Below are 20,528 nucleotides of genomic sequence, written 5' to 3'. Positions count from 1 at the left end.
GCATCCAGAACTGGGCCTGTTGCCAAGTAAACACTCCATAAACAAAACAGTACTCAGATTTTCATTACTTTAATGGATAAAAGAGAAATATTTGCTAAATGCATGAATGAAAAGAAGTTCTATTTAGATATAACACAAAAATCAAAGGGATTTCTGTCCCTTTGAATGTCTCCTCCAGTTGTTCAAAGCTCTGGAAAACCAGTCTCTTTGTACTCCCCTCCTGATGCCTCCAGTGAGAGCAATGTCAGGGTCAGCAATGAGCCGAGTTAAAAAAAAAAAATTCCTAGGATCCTCTCCAGTAGGAGGCCAGTGAAAGATTTAGGCAGATAGGGTTAGTTGGGGGTTCTAGGAAGGCTCTTTAAAGGAGCTTGACATCTAGGATTCTTGCTTTTTTCCCTCATTGTCCTTTTCCTCCTGTATGGAATGAAGAGGTGATGGCTGGAGATCCAGCAGCCTTAATAAAACCATAAGGCAATTTCAAGGAAAAGCTAATGCTGAGGATGGCAGAGAAGAAAGATGAATGAACTGTCTTTTGGCCTTCACCCTGGATGGACAACCTGCTTTATCTTTTTGTAAGAGAAAGTAAACCTAAACACTTGCTGGACGCACTGCCGTTCGACGGTTTCCCTTTACATCTAGCTGAACCGATAGAAACTCTGCCTCTCACACTCTACGAAGGGTTTGGCCAATGAGAACACTTCAGCCATTATTAAAAATTCTAAAATCTTAAGTATGATACTGTTTTGAGAGGACAGGGTGGCTAAAAGGGCTAAAAGCACCTGCAGTAGGTGCCTTCCCTTGCAGAATAACCAAACCCGAAAGCAAAAGATAAGCAAGAAAACTGCAGTGGATGAGATTGGCCATCACCATTAGTTTTTCTGATTACACAAGAGGCAATTAAACCAGTTGTGTAGTTTTTTTTTTAAATCAGAGGAATCCTCTGAGACCAGTCGAGCCTCCCCCCAACCCCTCCTTCCTGTGGCCTCGACTTCCTTCTGATCTGTTGTTTGCTCCTCCTTGTCTGAGCTCTGTGGTCTCCCCAGAACTGTCCTCTGGAGTCTGGTAGGAGCCCAAACTCTGCCCCGCAGCGCTGAGCGAAGCACAGCACTGCCCCACCCCAAGGCGCTGGGTAGAGGGTCCTCTGGATTATGGCAGAAGCGACTGCAGGGGGAACACTGTCCACAAAGTGATGCCACTTAAGACTGACTGACACACTGGAGCCAGAGCCCAGGAGGCAACGCCTGAACTCAGAAAGGAGATGCACAAAGCCCCTGGCACCTTCCTTTGATGGGGCAATTCCCAGGAGGGCAGAGAGAGCACAAGGACACACTTGGGACTTCTGGATCCCTGCAGAATGAATGTAAAGATCTGACTTTTGAGACACTGTCTGATCTTGAATGTCTCCAGAATCGACAAGGCAAGGCCATATTATGTTCCCCTGTGTTTTAGTTTTAAGTGTATCTTACTTAATATTTTCAATATGAGTCAGCTCCATATACTATGATGATTTTCAAACAACCAGAAGTTGACTGTAGCCGACTTTAAGACAGGAAGCATGGGTGCAGAATCCAGTTGCTCCCACCCTGGGGGCAGGTCTAGGTTCAGTGGTCATGAGTTTTCTGGCTTGTGGCCTGAGTCTGGTTGGATGATGCTCAGAATCCTCCTAGTCCCCTGATTTTCCTGACTCTCCTCTCCTGGTGGGGGCGAGGGGCTCTCCCATCACCAGTGCACTCCTTGAAGGAAACTGCTCTGCCTGATACACCTGCCTGGGAATCCTGGATCTCCAGTGAGTAGAGGAACGTGGCCCTCCTTTCTGTCTTCTAGGGTGGGTACATGTGGGGTTTGGGAGAAGGGGGTTAAAGGTAATATACAGACAGTTACTATTGTTACCACGTGGTTGGGCAGAATGAAATTAGAGCTGCTCTCTCTGTGATAATGTTAAGGACAAGGATGATGATGATGGTGATGATGGTCATGACATCTAGAACCCCAGTGTTCCTGGAGAGAACCAAGAAGACTTTCCCACTCACCTAATCAAGAAATGTCCTGCAGATACAGAACGTGTCATATTATGGATGACACAGAGGGGATCTCACTTCAGGGGCATCAGAGCCAGTTCTTTATGGATTCACAGGGTTCAGGGCCCAGGAAGAGATGGAAAGGTGTGTGAATACATTTCTGAGTCAGTGAATGTGTACGTGATGGCTACTGAGTCTCCTTGTAACTTGTGTGCTAATTATCACTGATGTTTACAAGGCCCCATGAGACTGGTGCTATGCTATTTGCATTTCATGGTGATGAAGATAGGACACGAGTAAGTTAAAAAACTAGCTCAGATTGCCAAACACCGAGGGTTTTGAGGGCCACCTCTCAAGTGCCATGGAAACCTCATTGCAAGGGATAATGAGAGCCCTGGTTGGGGTGTTCACTAGCAGCTGAGAGGGGGGGTACCTAGGCAACAAGCCATAGGCCAGTCCTCAGGCTGAGGGCACCACGACCAGAGGGCACAGGGCAACTTGCCAAATGTCATCAAACTCTCAGCGTTTTCTTTTTGCCAAAGAGGTGCTTTTAAAACATCTGAAGTCTCTATTATAGAATGTTTCTCTCTCTTCATCCCTACCCACGTTCACACTTAGACTCAGCACCTTTGGGTAGTTAGAAAAAGATGTTGTAGTTATTGTTCAGTCGCTCAGTCGTGTCTGACTCTGCGACTCCAGGGACTGTGGCCCGCCAGGATCCTCTCCCAGGCAAGAATACTGGAGTGGGTTGCCATTCCCTTCTCCAGGGTATTTTCCTGACCCAGGGATTGAACCCGGATCTCCTGTACTGACAGGCAGTTTCTTTACCACTGAGCCACCAGGGAAGCCCTAGGAAAAGATGATAAAGCAGCAAATCACATTCGGAAATGCTCCTTTCAGACATACCCGCAGCTTTACTTCAGACCTTCCTAAATGAGTCTCCCTTCTGATTACAGAAGTGATGACAGTGGCTCGCCATAGGCTTCTGTCTCACGGGTGAGAGACCCGTGGACCTCCAGCATCCATACGACTGCCTGACTTCCACACGACAGAACACAATCAGTGTCTAGGATAAAAGCAGCCACCCCAAAGCCAGGAGGACTTAGAGACACAGGACCCAGGGATAAACACACGTCTGGTGCCTGGTACAATCTCTGAAATGTGGACAGCAGAGAGGACCGGTGGCCAGGGGACACAGAGGCACCGCCTAAGGCATTTCTGCTTTTATGGTCTCTTCTGTCCACAAAGATGGCATTTCTCTGAGCACTTACAAAGATTACTCACCAAGGAAGAGATGCTGGGCAAATCTCTCACCTTAGAAACCCCTGCAGCCTGCCTGGCTGAGCCCCTGAGTTGACACTTGTGTGGCTGTGACTCAGCCTTGGAACAAGGCTCACTCCACTGGAATCGCAGGATCTTGCTTGAAAAAGTCCAGGGATTTAAAGACAGGAGCTGGAAGCCCAGATCCCTACAGAGTCCAGGTAAGAGGAGAGGCAGTAGAGCTAACATTGAGGGAGGCCCTGCCGAGCCCAAGGGTTTCCCAGCTGGCTCAGTGGTAAGGAATCTGTCTGCCAATGGGAGAGAGGCAGGAGACTCGAGTTTGATCCCTGCATTGGGAAGATCCCCTGGAGGAGGAAATGGCAACCCACCCCAGTATTCTTGCCTGGAGAATCCCATGCACAGAGAAGCCTGGCGGGCTACAGTCCGTGCGGTCACAAAGAGTCAAATGTGCGCTGCTGAGTCCGGACCCTCTTGTACACACTTGGTTCTCTGAGTCCTCTGGACCACCCACTGAAACGAGTGGAGTCACACATGGTCTGGAAGCCCGAGAGCCTTGCTCGAGGGTTATACAGGGCCTGCGATCCAAAGAATATGGACCCGCCACCTATAGTCATAGGAACACCAGAAACCAGCCCTGCGCGGCCAACAGACTTTAGTGCAGGATGAAGTCAAAAGGGCCTGCGCTGGGGCCTTGAGCAGCTAGCCTGCAACCCAGTGATTATTGTTTAAAATTTTAATATTTTTCTCATGTTGTAGATAAGAAGAGGAAAGCTGGAGGGAGGTTTTCTTCCTCAGAATCTCACTCTTGGCTTTTAAGCGGAGACACGTAGCGGTCTTCCTATGTACTTGTCCCCTGCACGACGTGGGCTTTGAAACTCACGCAGTGACCGCCTCTCCCCCCAGGTCCCTCGGCCAGTGTAACGTCACAGGACACAAGGTACAGCTTCAGCCCTGGGTCACCACTACCCTTCATAAACTCTGGATTTTTAATTGCACCAACTGTATACTTAACCAATCCCATGATGGCAGACCCTCAAACCCCTCAGCATCAGCCAGAAGAGATGAACCTACACAAGGACCCCTCAGCAAAGGGGTCTCCCAGCCACACAGAGCAGAGCTGGGACTGAAGCCAGACGGGCTACCCAAACAGGAGAGGAGACCAAACAGCCACACCCTCCAGGAGGGGCCCGCCAGCCCCTGGGCTGTGCTGGGGGCAAACAGAATGTTGTCTCAGCCACTCCAATTTGAGAAATCGGGTGCTGACTCATTATTAACCCAGGAAGCCCACGCACTCAAATGACTGTACTGAAAAAGCTCTGTCATACCCTGCTTACTGATGTGCAGATTTTTAAGCAAATTTGAAAAATGTTTATCATAAGGTATTTATGACATTTTAACCGTTTCATTTACAGTAACCAGACGACATTTGAAAAAAAAAAGTTTCCTGTATTTTACTTGACAGTAAAGCGAAGCCTTATCAGAATAGTAGCAGCTTGAGAAACACATATCAAGGTCAAGTCAAGCCTCAACGACTCAGCTCCCCCATCCTCACACCTCCGCCCCCGCTGCCCCCAGCCCCCTGAATATTTTCTTTCTGATTTTACTACCGTTTGTGACTTTCAGTGCTAAGGAAAAGCAAAAGACATTCAATAAGCTCCTGGAATCGTTCACATGCTTTTAGAGAGAAAAGTCGAAATTCTGTCTCTTTATTGTAATCCTTGCACCAAAAGTGGGCAGCTCAGACCACGAGGCCAAAAATTGCTCAGAAGCTGTCTTGCCTCCACCCCTGAGAAGCGGAAGCCAGCCCAACCTCAGCACCCCTGGGTTAGCACGGTCACCCACCTCCATCTCTGAATTTCCCTTTGGCTCTAGAGAGGAGTCTTAAAACAGCTTATTTTAAACCAGCCAAGCATCACTGGCTTCTCCGTAATACACACGCTCACAATTAACAGGCTAAGAAATTTCTCCAAACCATCAGGCTCACAGACAGTAGCTAGGAGGGTGAGGGCGCTGGGAAACCAACTTCTAAAGTCAGAGATCTTCAAAGTCTGAACGAAACACAGCATCCACTCCAAGACCCCTCAGCCAAGCTCCTGGAGCTGAGACTCTTGAGACAAACTGCAGAAATGAGCAAGAAAGTGACAGAAACATACTCACCAGGGAGAAGCTGAGAGCTCTACCTTCTCAGGACCAGGCTATGAAGGTCTGAAAGCCCGAGGCTGGCTCGGGCACAACCCGCCTGGAATGTCGGTTTGAAACTTAAAAAGCAACGACCATTCAGTCAGTTATTTCCCTTCATTCCCAGTGATGTCCACACGATTGAGACTCAAAAAAATAAAAAAAATTTAAAAAGTGAGAGAGAGAGAAAAAAAAGGCGCACACCTCAGTCTTCATTCTCATTGGAACGAGATGACTCATGCTGACTCACAGCCACCACTTCCTCTCCCGACATTCTCTTCATACTTGTGAGCAGCCTAGTCCTGTTCCCAGGGTCTCTGCAGCCCTTCCTGGAAGAACAGCCTTCCTGACCCCTGGCAAGCAGACTCAGCCACTGCCCTGACATGCTGCCCGGGAGCCTACTCTAGGGAAAAATGCCTTATTTAGGAGGTCTAGGAATGGCCAAAAAAAAAGAAAAATGCATGAGTCTTCCATGCATTTGAACCTTCATAGACACTGATGTTTTCTAACTGATTGCAAAGCTCCTGCACTGAATACTTGCTTTTTCAGGGCATTTCAGGGACATAGAGAAAAATGAGAATGATCTCATTCTTTGAGGACATTACTTTGCCCTCATGATTTCAGTGTGTGTTTATTCCTGTACATCTTCCTCCACCAAACTAATCACAGAATCTACAACCACAGTTTCTTCAAAGTTATTTATTAAAAAGGGGTGTGCCCTGTTTTTAGGATCAAGTGACTTAAACAAAATCGCTTCTAAATCCATCTCTCAGGCTTCAAGAATATGCCAGATTTGAATATTCAAGTCCCAAGGAACGAAATGAAAGCAGAAGCCTGGAAACTGTAAAAACCGTTGACGGACGTCTGCATGCAAGGACAGAGGCAAGCCTTACGTCCCAGTTTTCTTTGGAATGATCCCTGGGGTGGGGCAGCCTTCCACAGCTTCCCACATTTTTAAATTATGAGAAGCAACGGAAGAGCAAAATCCACGTGATGTTAAGCAGATTGAGCCACCAAGAAGGGTGGCTGTGGTTGCATCAGGCCCGTCCTGGTTTCTGGAGCGTGACCCACACAAGGCCACGGGTGAACACTGGAGCCCTTCACCCTTTCTGACTTAGTACCGGCTGCTGTGCAACCCACACTGTGATACCCCTGAAGCCTGGAGAGCTAATGAGGAAATACCGTTTTGGAAGGGGACAGAAGACTTGAGCAAGCTGCATCGTTGTGTGGTGGTCCTCACCCCGGAGGGATCAGGAGACCCAGTCTCCATTTAGAGTCAGATTCATCTTAGAGCGATACTTGTTGTTATTGTCTAGTTGCTAAGTCGAGTCTGACCCTTTGCAACCCCAGTAGCCTGCCAGGCTCCTCTGTCCATGAGACTTCCCAGGTAAGAATACCAGAGTGGGCTGCCATTCCCTCCTCCAGGGCATCTTCCCGACCCAGGGATTGGACCCGCGTCTCCTGCCTTGGCAGGTGGGTTCTTTGCCCCTGAACCACCACAGAAGTAACACTTGATCTCAGTTCTTTTAACAGAACCATCGCGGCTGTTAAAATATTTCTATCAGACAACGCCAAGTCCTTTGAAGTCCCTGTGAAAGTTGCAAATATTCTTATTTCTGGAAGTTTTGGGGGGGGTTGCTTTTTTGGTTTTTTTTCCAGGAGAATGGAAAGCCTGTTGGTTTTCCAGAATTTCAGAACAGCTTTGTTGTGCAATGCATCGCAATGTGTTTTCCTCTGGGGGAGTGGAAACAAGGGTGGGGTGGTCGGCCCATGAGCAGCCTGTCCCAAAGGCACACAGCTCAGGCCATGAGGCCCAGCAGCCCCCAGATGCAGGCTGTGGTGCAAGGGTGTGTGCAGAGAAAGCCAGCCTTCCATTATGAAGGCTGAAAGTGAAAGTGAAGTCACTCAGTCCTGTCTGACTCTTTGCGACCCCATGGACTGTAGCCTATCAGGCTCCTCCGTCCATGGGTTTTTCCAGGCAAGAGTACTGGAGTGGGGTGCCATTGCCTTCTCCAGGAGATCTTCCCGACCCAGGGATTGAACCCAGATCTCCCGCATTGTAGGATTCAAAGATGTTTTGAAACATCTACATGATGCTTTCCCAATGAAAACAGCACTGGAAAAATTTAGGTTTCTGTGAATTAGGAAAATAAACAAGATTCGCTCGTAAGGACAGTGCACAGTCTGAAGACAGTGCATACTACTTTGTCACAGGATTCTCACAAGCCCTGATGGCTCACCTTTCAGTTCAGTCCAGTCCAGTCGCTCAGTCGTGTCCAACTCTTTGTGACCCTATGTGTCGCAGAACGCCAGGCCTCCCTGTCCATCAGAAGGAGTTCACTCAAACTCATGTCTATTTAATATGTACCAGTCAGTCTCCTCAACACACAGGTATTGTGACCTCTGATCCTCAAAGTAGCCCTGTGAGGAACGTAGCAACACAGATCATCTTCGTCTTCTAGCAGAGACTCTGAGAGGGCCAGGAGCCTGCCCTGGGCAGCACAGCCTAGCTGTGAACCCAGGACATGTGATGTCAGAACTCATGTTCCTAACCACCAGGCCAAAGGGATTTCCACGGAGGACTTTTTAAAAAATCTTGGCATGCACATCCCCTAACCCCATGATGAGTTCTCCCTAATTCTGCAGATATTTGTAAGGTAGAGGTACTTTCTATTCATTTGAGAAGTAAATAAAAATCCTAGCCTTGAAGTGCCCCCCACCTTAAAATGGCAGCAATTCTCATTAAGGGGAAAATCAGTTAGAATTAAACACTGTGCAGGCATGCTAAGTCGTTTCAGTCGTGTCCAACTCTTCGACACGCTATGGACTGTAGCCCACCAGGCTCCTCTGTCCATGGGATTCTCCAGGCAAGAATACTGAAGTGGGTTGCCATTTCCTCCTCCAGGGGATCTTCCTGACCCAGGGATCGAACCTGCGACTCTTAGGTTTCCTGCATTGGCAGGCAGGTTCTTTACCACTAGTGCCGCCTGAGAAGTGACTCACTAGTACTTCCCAAAGAGACCCATGAAGCTGCACATGCCAAGACAGCGCTGGCCCCACATGGTACGCAAGGGTGTCAGGGGATATTCCCAGTGGTCCTCCCTTCACTTGCCTCACAGAGCTCATTACCACTCTCCTTCCTGGGAGAAGACCGAGTCCCTCATTTCAAATCTAGCCCCTTCTGCCCTCTCCACTTCACTTCTTCTCTAGGAAGAAGTGATTTACTCCTAATCACACATAGGTCCTCTCCCTCCATCATTCTTAAGCTTTTCCTGTCCTTGGGCCTGAACACAGGCCAAAGTCTCTTCCATCTGCAAAAGCCCCCTGTCTTTGACCCCATGAAACAGACCCCAAGAATGTCCCCCGTATTCATTCCATCCCTCCCCATTGGCAGCAAGCTTGACATTTGGTTGAAATTGACTCCACCCCCATACCCAGGGGAGAATTTTGATTGGGTGAAGCAAAACAAGAGAATGCCACTGTGACTGGTTCTAGGATGGGCCTCCAAGCCTATGTCAGTTAGTGTGTGGCTTCTTTTGGCCACGGTAATGGGCTCAGGGGTAGGGCCATTGCCTCAAGGATGGCAGGGAAGAATGCGCAGAACTAAAGAAAACAAACTTATCCCATCTCAATGCCTGTTCCTCAGAGAAGCAGAAGGGGAGATTCCATGCTGTCTAAAATGCTTAAACAAAAAGCACAGCCAGAACCTGGGTGAAATCTCACTCAGGTTTGGATCCTGTCACTAATTGCATGGTCAAAGTCAAGTGGTGGCCCACCTGCCTCCATCCTCCCATCTGAGATGGAAGGAGAGTCATGCATGATTCAAAAGAGTATCATTTCAACACTTATTCTCGAGCTGGCGTATACATGGTAAGGGTTCCATAATATTAACTGCCATTCAAGCTCTTAGTTATCCCGTCTCCTTCTCAAGGGCAAGTGTTGGTGGTGGGGTCGCTGTCACTCAGTTGCGTCTGACTTTTTGTGACCCATGGACTGCAGCACACCAGCCTTCCCTGTCCTTCACCATCTCCCTGAGTTTGCTCAAACTCGTGTCCATTCAGTCCATGATGCTATCCAACCATCCATCCTCTGTCGTCCCCTTCTTCTCCTGCCTTCACACTTTCTCAACATCAGGGTCTTTTCCAATGAGTTGGCTGTTCACATCAAGTGGCCAAAGTATCGGAGGTTCAGCTTCAGCATCAGTCCTTCCAATGAATATTCAGGACTGATTTCCTTTAGGATTGACTGGTTTGATCTTGCAATCAAAGGAACTCTCGAGTCTTCTCCTTGCTTTGAAAGCATCATTTCTTTGGTGCTCAGCCTTCTTTATGGTCCAACTGTCACATCTGTACATGACTACTGGAAAAACCATAGCTTTGACTATACAGACTTTTGTGGCCTGTGATGTCTCTGTTTTTTAATAAGCTGTCTAGGTTTTTCATAGCTTTTCTTCCAAGGAGCAGGCATCTTAGGGATGGTTTTAAGCCACTGGGTTTATAGTAATTTGTAACACAGAATTGGTACACAGTAATTTGTTACACGGAATAAACCCAGTGCATTTGCAAAATGGAGGCTCCATACTCACAAGGGTTTATGAGAATTGAAAGTTGACATATGCGAAGTGCGTGGAATAATAAAGACTGTCTCTAAGTATCGTCTGTTAGTCATAGATGCCACTGACTTGGTAAAACGGCTGACTACTTGAAAGTTTTCCCATCACTACAGTATCTGAGTCACAGGATACAGTCAAAAGTCTAGAATTTTAATGAATGAATCACATACTAAATATGCATCATCTTTGAAAACTCGGTACCTATGAATGAGCTGCATAGTTACAAAGTATTATGTAACAAAGCAGACTGTAATAAAGAAGATGTCAGGGTATATGGAGCGAAACACAAGAAATCTGTAAACTCAAGCATTCAATGAATATTCAGAGAAGGCTGCCAGAGGCCAAGCACTGATGCAGGTCCTGGGGCCACAGCAGGAAAGACACAAGGTCTCTAGTCTCATGAAGCTTTTCTTCTGGTAAGAGGAAACAAAAAAACAAGTGCACAAGAAAAATCTGAACTAGTAATAGGAACTGTGCAAAACCTTAACAAAGGCGGAAGAATGCTGCTTGAGATGAGTGGACCATCTAGAAAGGCCATTCTGTTGGGGTGCCATTTAAACTGAGTTCTGAACAATGGCCAGGACCCAACCAGCAGCATTCTGTAAGGAATGGGAACAGGGCCCGGCTAGAGCCAAAGTCCCTAAGGCAAAAGGAGTGTGGCATGTCTCAGGACCAGCAAGGCTGATGCTGATAAGCAGCAGGGAAGGCACAATGGGCTCGGCAAGACAGCAGAGAAGGAGCTCAGATTTTATGCCAAGGTCAGTGAGGAGGCTCTGGAGGGTTTTAAATATAAGAGTAACATGGTCTGATTTGGACTTTCTAGAGGCTAACTCTGAATCCAAGGGCAGCTCCCAGTGGCTCCGTGATCTTGTATTCCCTTTCAGATCTGGAAACTCTGAGAACAAGGATTTTGTCTCATTCACTGCTGGACCGTCAGAGCCTAGACTAGTGCCTGCCATTTACATCTCTACACTACTTCAAGTTAACTGCAGGCCCTGTAAGGAATGGAAATGGAATGACTTCAGAATTCACAGGAGCAGGACTGGCAGAGGAACTCACCCCCCAACCCCCCCCACCCCCACCCCTGCCAAAGACCTCACAGCAAGCCTAGGTTGAGGAAGCAGAGATTCGGAGACATGCCTGCTTTTCCATGACCAGTGAGGGGCTGAGCTAGGACTTGAACCCACATCTAAGTCCTTGTTCAGAGATTAGTCTTGATGTTGCAGTAGAAGGACCCAGAGCTCACCATCTCTGACAGGCATTACAACTATTTCTAGAACTCCTTCGCCAATAAAAAGGCTGGAACCTACCAGAAAAGATCTACAACTGAAGATATAAAGAAGGAATCATAATGAGACAGGTGAACACTGATAAAGAATATACCTGCTCATGCAGGAGACACGGGTTCGATCCCTGGGTCAGGAAGATCCCCTGGAGAAGGGAAAGGCAACCCACTCCAGTATTGTTGCCTGGAGAAACCCATAGACAGAGGAGCCTGGTGGGCTACAGCCCATGGGGTCGTAAAGAGCTGGACACGACTGGAGTGACTTAGCACACACGCCCTAGACGTGGAATTAAAGATCTAGTTTGGTGACAGAGAGAGATAATGTGTTGAAATAGTAATGAAGCTCAGTGCCCTGGCCAGTGTGACTGGAGGGAAACCAAAGCTCGAATGGAAATGATGTTATAGCAGGGGATTCGGTGGACGCTAGTGAGCATGCCATTATATCCGCAGGTCCTGGCAAACACGTTATTGGTTACTGTTTGCATCTGCTTTGCTAAAGACAGACCAAACTTTTGAAATATTAACAAGAGAAACACAAAGCAAACTATCACGAAGCGCCAAGGCAGTGAAACTCCTCCGTTCTTGGCAAACAGGAAGAGCTTATGAATGGCTCCTTTCCCTTGTAAATAGTGGCACACGATAGTCGTCTTCATTTTGCAGGATTTGGTGTGACTGGGAGGTTTCTTAGGCTTGATCATTGGTGAAACAAAATAAAACCAAGCTCTTAATGTGTAAATAGTTCCCTAGCTGTTGCACGCTGACAAAAGATCAGATGGAGACTCTTCCTCTGAGGTACCATCTTGATTTAGAGCTGAGGGATTTTTTTTCTTCAGGAGCAGCATTAGCTTCTTAATTTTCATTTCATTCACATGGACACATACACCCTCAAACAATTCTAGTGTGCCCCTTGAACAGCTCATAATTTAAAACTTTACTGAAAAAAAGAGAAAACGCCAGTGTATTTCCTGATAGCCAGTAATGGATTATTTGTTTGTTGTTCACTTGCTAAGTCGGGTCTGACTCTTTGCAACCCCATGCAGCACGCCAGGGGCCTCTGTCCTCCACTATCTCCCAGAGTGTGCTCAAATCCATGTCCATTGCATCATTAAGTGTCATCAAACCTGAACTTGAGACAGTTCATGCATCTCTAGTGGCTCTTAGCGGAAACTTATGAGTTAAATCCCATGTCTAATAGGGACCAGCTCCACCAAGCGCTTGAGAAGGAGTCACCGGTGAAAGCACTCCCACCCTAGGGCCACTCAGCCCAGCCTCACTGGCATTGCCTGTCACCATTCAGCCCGAGTCAGGGCAGGCTCCGCTGTGTGTCTTCCTGCCTCTGGTCTGCCAGGCACCACTCCCTTCTCTGAACTGTTTCTTTCACTTTTGTGGTGTGACAAAGCCACAGATCTGATTGGGCCAGTCTCCCACTCTCACATCTGCACAGCTTCTTGGGGTCTGTCTAGGGTTTAAGGGTTTGTCCTCAAGTCAAACAGATCCAGTTTGGAACCTGGCTCCCAACTAAGTGGCCTTGTACAGTGAGCTCCCTGAGTCTTTGTTGTCTCATTTGTACATTGAGAATAGCCATGTGGAGCCACATGGGGGGTCTTGTCACAGCATTTTGGGGTGGATTAAATCATGGGGCACGCGTTGTACCCAACAGAGAGCTGAGCCGTTAGTGAGCGCCCAGCAAGTGGCAGGCCTTCGTGGCGGTGCTGCCCTTCAGTCTGAGAGAGCTCTTGCCCGGTGCAGCCTCGCCCACCCACTTCATGGGTCTCAGTGGTTCTATCATCCTAGCGTACCTCCCACTGAGTGTATCAATCCGGATTCGATATGGCTGCATACTTCCAGGAAAAAGAAACAAGGGTTTAAATTAGGATTTTATTTCCCACTCATGTAAAAGCAGTCTGGCATAAGTATCAGGAGCTGATTTGGCAGCCCCAAAGTATCACCCAGACCTTGGGCTCTTATCTTTCTGATATACCATTCTGGAGCATGGCTTTCAACATCAAAGCAAACTCATGGTCTAAGATGGCTGCTGAAACTCCAGCCAGCAAATCTGTATTCTCCATCTTGACATCAGGAGAAAGTAAGGGAAGACAGAGCTTCCCAGGCAGTGCCAGTGATAAAAAACAAAAAACAAAAAAACAAAAACCCCACCTGCCAGTGCAGGAGATGTAGGAGACACGAGTTTGATCCTTGGGTCGGGAAGATCCTCTGGAGGAGGGCATGGCAACCTGCTCCAGTATGCTTGCCTGGAGAATCCTATAGACAGAGGAGCCTGGAGAGTTACTGTTCATAGGGTCTCAAAGTGTCAGACATGACTGAAGGGACTTATCACACATGCGAGGGAAAGTGTAGTTTCTCAGTCATGTCTGACTCTGTGATCCCATGGACTCTAGCCCTCTAGGCTCCTCTGTTCATGGAATTCTCCAGGCAAGAAGACTGGAATGGGTTGCCATTCCCTTCTCCAGGAGATCTTCCTGACCCAGGGATTGAACCTGGGTCTCCTGCATTGCAGGCAGATTCTTTACATCTGAGCCACCAGGGAAACTTATGCAATATATATACATATAGTCTTCCCCCAGCCCTATCAGTATGGAATCTTACTGAAAGTTCTAAATAGTAGTTCTGAATATAGAACCAAATCACATGACCTCTCCTAGTTGCAAGCTAGTCTTAGAAGAGTAGTTGTTTCATTGGACACATTGCCATCTGAAGTATGTGATTTGGAATTAAACAAGAAGGGAAGAAGGGATATCAGTTGTTGGATATGCCCATGGCATGGCCAGTCTGAGCCATCAATGCCCTTCTGGTGAGATCTGGTCTAAGACAGCGGGAGAGAGGGGAATCCATATTCCCTGTGGACCACGGGCTGAAGGGACTACAGTCCCACACGCAGCAGCACAGAGAGGAACACGGGCCAGGGAAGGGACAGAGTATGGGCCCGAGGGAGGCTGCCCATGGAGATCTCTCTCCGCGTCTCATTCTCCTGCTTCACTGTAACCCTTTCCCCTCCCTCGAGATGAAAAGGTCCTAGAGGGAAACTCCCCTCCAACCCATCTGCCTGCTCCTACAGGTGCCCATCAGTGTTGATCACTGAGTGATTGAATGCACAGCAAGTGTACTCAGGTTTGGCAAATGCAAAATACATCTCAACAGGATGTGATCAAGGGCTGTGGAGTCAGGCAGATGGGTCTGACTCCTCCCCCTGCTTCCATTGCTCCATTGTGTGAAAGGAACAATAACAATGAAAGTTCTCTCCAGGGAAATCCCACAATGCCTGACACCTAGTAAGACCTCAGTAGCTGTTGGTCATTCATGTTATTATTGTCATTACTGTGTGCCAGTGACACTGAGATGCACTTTTTCTTTAACATTATAACAGCATTTGTACTGTATGACATGTCATAATTAATTAGAGAGGGTTTTTTTTTTTTTTTTTTTTTTCCTTAGTGAAAATCAATGCTGTCTGAGAGTCAATGGAATTATTATCATCAGGAAAGGAAAAGAGAGAGTTTAGAGATTCAGGGCCTTGCAAGGAAAAAAAAAACGGGAAAAAAAACTCAACAACTTATAAGATGCCAAACAATGAGAGCTGAACTTGGGTTGGTCATTGAGTGACCAAGCCTGGAAACAGCTTAGGGAAAAGAGGAAGAGAAAGGCCTGGTCTTCGCCATACCATGTTTCAGAAAGACTCAAGGTAGCCACCATTTGATTAAAAGAGAGACAAGTTAGAGGCAAGAAAGGAAGGAAATAAAGCAGGTCTGAGGCCAACGTCTTGGCAAGAACTCTGGGAAAGATTGTAACCATGTGCAACAGGCTAGAAGCAAATAAATCAGAAGCTGACTGTGTATTTTTTTTAACCTGGATTGCCAGAGACACCATGAACTTAAAAATAAATAAATAAATAAATAAAGATCATTAAAATGGCATATTATTCAACCATGAAAACAAATGGATTACTGATCTCTGCTATCATATGGATGAGCTTTGGAGACATGAACCAAGTGAAAGAAGCCAGACACAAAAGATCACACTCTGTATGATTCCACTTACATGAAATATCCAGAATAGGCAGGTCCACAGAGACGGGAGGCAGATCAGTGGTCGCCAGGGACTGGAGGAGGCAGGAACAGGAACAAGTGCTGGGTGGAGAGTGCATTTCCTTTTGGGGTGATGACTGTGTTTTGGAACTAGAAGTGATGGTGGGACAATGCTATGGTTGTACTAAATGCTACTAAATTATGCATTTTTATGTGGCTACTTTTATGTTATTTAAATTTCATCTCAATTTTTCAAAAAGCTTTTACTATTCAACCATGGATCTCCAACTTGTCAGCAACAGGAAGTGGGCTGAAAATACTCTGTAGCACCCACTGAGGGCAGGTTCCGACCCATACGACATGCTGCCAGGGGCTCCAGGAAACAGTGGATGGAGAGGTCCTGCAAAGATGGCCCCATAGATGATGGGACCCCAAAACCCGGGGGAGAAGTCTCACTCTGTCTGCCTGGAAGGCTTCAGAGTTTCTGGACTGGAAACCCCTGGATGCCTCCCATCATCCCGTCTTAGCATGGCCTAATCCACTGAGGGAACCTGGGCTATGCGAAGCAGCTCATTTATCTTGTTTTATTTTGTGTTCATAGGCCATGAGGACACCGCTAAGAGGTTGCCATGCCTCACCTGAAGATCCAAGGACAGTCTACCAAATGCAGCCTAAATTATGGCCGTGGCAACGACTGCTGGCTGCCTAACCCCATTTCTTGTCTGCTCTGCCCCCAGTATTGGAGATCTTGATTTTCAGCTGGGCACAGGAAAATTCTTCCTAAAACAATCCTGCATTTGTTAGTTTCCCCACTTGCAACTGGTAAGCCACCACCTGAGGAGGGCAGGATGAAGAGCTGGAAGGGGTCTAAGTTAGTCAAGATGGGCAGCTGCCATGTAACTATAGACTTCCTGCCTCTGGATTTCTTTTACATAAGAGAATAAAACTTGTATTTGAGCCTCTATTATTGGAGGTTTCTATAATATACAATCAACTCTAATCATAACTGATATGTCGACCTTCATTCTGATCAACCAATGAGTCATTTGGGTACCCAAATGTAGGAGTCTGCAAAGCAGCCTCAGTTCCATCATCATTTGGGATTGTATAAGTCTATTCAGTCTCTTATAACTTTCAAATGTGGTCAAGCACACCGTTGCACAGCAAATCTTTAGAATGTATTCATTTTGTACAACTGAAATTTTATACCCACTGAATGAATAGTAACTCCTCATTTTTCCCTGTTCCCAACCCCTGCAAGCATCATTCTACTCTCTTCTATGAATTTGACTCTGTTGGGTACCTTTCCTGGTGGCTCAGATGATAAGGAAACTGCCAGCAATGCAGGCGACCCAGGTTCAATCCCTGGGTGGGGAAGATCCCCTGGAGGAGGTAAGGGCAACCATTCCAGTCTTCTTGCCTGGAGAATCCCATGGACAGAGAAGCCTGATGGGCTACCGTCCACTGGGTCCCAAAGAGTTGGACATGACTTGAGTAACTAACACTTCACTTCATATAAGTTGAACCATTTGTCCTGTGACTGGCTTATTTCATTCAGCATAGGGTTCTGCAGGTTCATTCTTGTTATCACAAATGGCGGATTTTCTTCTTTTTTAAAGTTCAGTGATATTCCATGGCGTGAATCTACCACATTTTCTTTATCCTTTCATCTGTGGATGGACATTTAGGTTGTTTCCACACCTCAGCTACTGTGGATAATGTTGCGTGAATGCAGAAGTGCAAATATCTTTGAAATCCTGATTTCAATTATTTTGGATAAATGTCTAAAAGTAGGAGTGCTGGATCATATGGTAGTGCTTTTTTTCCATTTTAAGAGACTAGATCTCATGATAAATATTCTTATCACAATTTCAAAAAAGGAAGAAAGAGAGGAAAGAAGATCCTATTGTCTGCAACAAACAATATATAAATTAAATATGTTTTTTAAAAGTTGACCAGGGCACTATCAGTTTTCAGCAAAATGATCTCATAATTCCATATTAGAAATTGCAAAAAGGAACGTGAACAGTGCAAGCAAGATGGTCATCCCTGACCTCCCTGGACCCTGGAGTTTCTAGACAGATTTACAAAGCACATTTTTCTGTTCAATGTGTGCTTGGAAAAAGATTGAAAAATATGTTAATTTTACTCAAAACATTTCTTAACATGTCTCTAAGAGGAAATACACTTCTAACACAGCTCATGGGATTTTGATTTTGTTTTCATATTATTTTCATTTCATGGATGATTTTATCTACTGATTACCCAACTGACAAGAGCTCCTACCAGTTTCTGTTCAGCATTTATCTTGTTAATGGTGAGAGAATACTATCAAAAAAACAAAATCCAACCAAGTAAATGTGAAGATCTGATTGGCTTTCACAGGTAATTCATAAATTGAGCAGCATCCCTTCTGCTGCTACTGCTGCTGCTAAGTCACTTCAGTCGTGTCCGACTCTGTGCGACCCCATGGACTGTAGCGCACCAGGCTTCCCTGTCCCTGGGATTCTCCAGGCAGCTGGAGTGGGTTGCCATTTCCTTCTACCAGCATCCCTTCTAGCAACCTTTTAAAAGGATGCTTGGAGGAGTTGCACAAAATGGAAGGTTTTTATAGAAAAGAGGGTGGGGCAAGAAGGTTATTAGCAAAACGAAAGAGTTATTTGAGGCCAGTACTTCTACTTAGTAAAGTAGTACTTAGAAGTACTAGTACTACTATTAGTAAAGTAATGCTCAAAATTCTCCAAGCCAGGCTTCAGCAATATGTGAGCCGTGAACTTCCAGATGTTCAAGCTGGTTTTAGAAAAGACAGAGGAACCAGAGATGAAATTGCGAACATCCGCTGGATCATGGAAAAAGCAAGAGAGTTCCAGAAAAACATCTATTTCTGCTTTATTGACTATGGCAAAGCCTTTGACTGTGTGGATCACAATAAACTGTGGAAAATTTTGAAAGAGATGGGAATACCAGACCACCTGACCTGCCTCTTGAGAAACCTGTATGCAGGTGAGGAAGCAACAGTTAGAACTGGACATGGAACAACAGACTGGTTCCAAATAGGAAAAGGAGTACGTCAAGGCTGTATATTGTCACCCTGCTTATTTAACTTATAAGCAGAGTACATCATGAGAAACGCTGGGCTGGAGGAAGCACAAGCTGGAATCAAGATTGCTGGGAGAAATATCACTAACCTCAGATATGCAGATGACATCACCCTTATGGCAGAAAGTTAAGAGGAACTAAAAAACCTCTTGATGAAAGTGAAAGAGGAGAGTGTAAAAGTTGGCTTAAAGCTCAACGTTCAGAAAACGAAGACCATGACATCTGGTCCCATCACTTCATGGGAAATAGATGGGGAAACAGTGGAAACAGTGTCAGACTTTATTTTGGGGGGCTCCAAAACCACTGCAGATTGTGACTGCAGCCATGAAATTAAAAGACGCTTACTCCTTGGAAGAAAAGTTGTGACCAACCTAGAGAGCATATTGAAAAGCAGAGACATTACTTTGCCAACAATGGTCCATCTAGTCAAGGCTATGGTTTTTCCAGTGGTCATGTATGGATGTGAGAGTTGGACTGTGAAGAAAGCTGAGCGCCGAAGAACTGATGCTTTTGAACTGTGGTGTTGGAGAAGACTCTTGAGAGTCCCTTGAACTTCAAGGAGATCCAACCAGTCCATTCTGAAGGAGATCAGCCCTGGGTGTTCTTTGGAAGGAATGATGCTGAAGCTGAAACTCCAGTACTTTGGCCACCTCATGCGCAGAGTTGACTCATTGGAAAAGACTCTGATGCTGGGAGGAACCGGGGGCAGAAGAAGGGGATGACGGAGGATGAGATGGCTGGATGGCATCACCAACTCAATGGACGTGAGTCTGGGTGAACTCCGGGAGTTGGTGATGGACAGGGAGGCCTGGCATGCTGTGATTCATGGGGTTGCCAAGAGTCGGGCACGACTGAGCGACTGAACTGAACTGAACTTCTACTTTGGGGACTGAAAGGGCATGGCAAGGGCCTTTATTATGCAGATTTCCTCACTAATGTTGATTGAGAAATTTCAGATTGACTGTTTTGAAGGTCATTTCTGGGAGGAGTTGAAGCTATAATTAAGTCTTGGGTGGGGAGTGAATGACTCCATTTGGGGTTTTTGTTTTTTCAGCAATACAAGATTCAAGATAGCAGCTGCTGCTTTGAGAAACAGAACTTTCTTTTACCAGACGTTCTTTAAGTTGGAGGGAAAGTAATAAGTCTTGAAACCATGTATATTTTAATATAAAATTTATTGTTTAATGATTGTAGAAATTATAAATTCTGCCTGGAGATAACCCAGAAAATACAGAGGAGTAGAAACAATTAATCCCACTTCCCAAAGCCAAAGTACTACTAATATTCTGCTCTATTTCCTTCTGCATGCTCACATTCTCTCTCTCTCCCCTGATCTGTTTACATAGTTGTATTCACACTGTATACATAACTTTGTACCCTGCTTTATTTCACTTAACGTGACAACATAAACATTTTTCTCTATTATTAAAACCCTTAGTGTTCAGAGTGGAGACCTCTTTTCATGGTGAAACTTCAACAGTACTCAGAGAGATCATCACACCCAGTCTTCATCACACACAGGCAAGTTCCCTCCAAAGTTTTGGGCTGCTCCTGGTTAAAGAACCTGCCTGCAAATACGGGAGACTTAAGAGACCAGGGTTCCATCCCTGAGTCAGGAAGATCCCCTGGAGAAGGGAACGGCAACCCTCTCCAGTATTCTTGCCTGGAGAATCCCAGGGACAGAGGAGCCTGATGGGCTACAGTCCACGGGGTTGCAAAGAGTTGGACATGACTAAAGCGACTTAGCACGCCTGGTCTGCTGAACAGGACCCAGAACTAGGACAGTCTTGGGCAGGAAGGACATGCCCAGACTTGTTCATTTGCCCACTCCCAGGGCCAGTTTGTGGCCTGCAAAGCAATCCCATTAATCCAGAAGTTCTTTCTTGCAGAAACACATACTTGTTTTGAACCAAGCAGGAGGGCTCATGGGCACAGCAGCCCAAGGGGGATAAAATCCAGACACCACAAGAGAAAGGCAACTACGCCATTAATCGTGCGGTAAGATAGAAGGG

General features: G+C 46.3%; 1 long non-coding RNA gene across 1 annotated transcript in view; it reads right to left on the bottom strand.

Moving 5' to 3' along the window:
- The window catches only part of LOC128056867 (uncharacterized), a 129,338-nt gene extending 123,736 nt beyond the window's left edge, over positions 1 to 5,602 (bottom strand). Inside the window, exon 1 of the long non-coding RNA XR_008200181.1 lies at positions 5,457 to 5,602. This is a non-coding gene — a long non-coding RNA (uncharacterized LOC128056867). The remainder of the gene's footprint in view (positions 1 to 5,456) is intronic.
- Between the last annotated feature and the right edge of the window lie 14,926 nt (positions 5,603 to 20,528).

The sequence above is a fragment of the Budorcas taxicolor genome, chromosome 11 (genome assembly GCF_023091745.1).
Source record: "Budorcas taxicolor isolate Tak-1 chromosome 11, Takin1.1, whole genome shotgun sequence".
In the NCBI taxonomy this organism is placed as follows: Eukaryota; Metazoa; Chordata; class Mammalia; order Artiodactyla; family Bovidae; genus Budorcas; species Budorcas taxicolor.
This window is presented reverse-complemented; position numbering and strand designations above follow the sequence as displayed.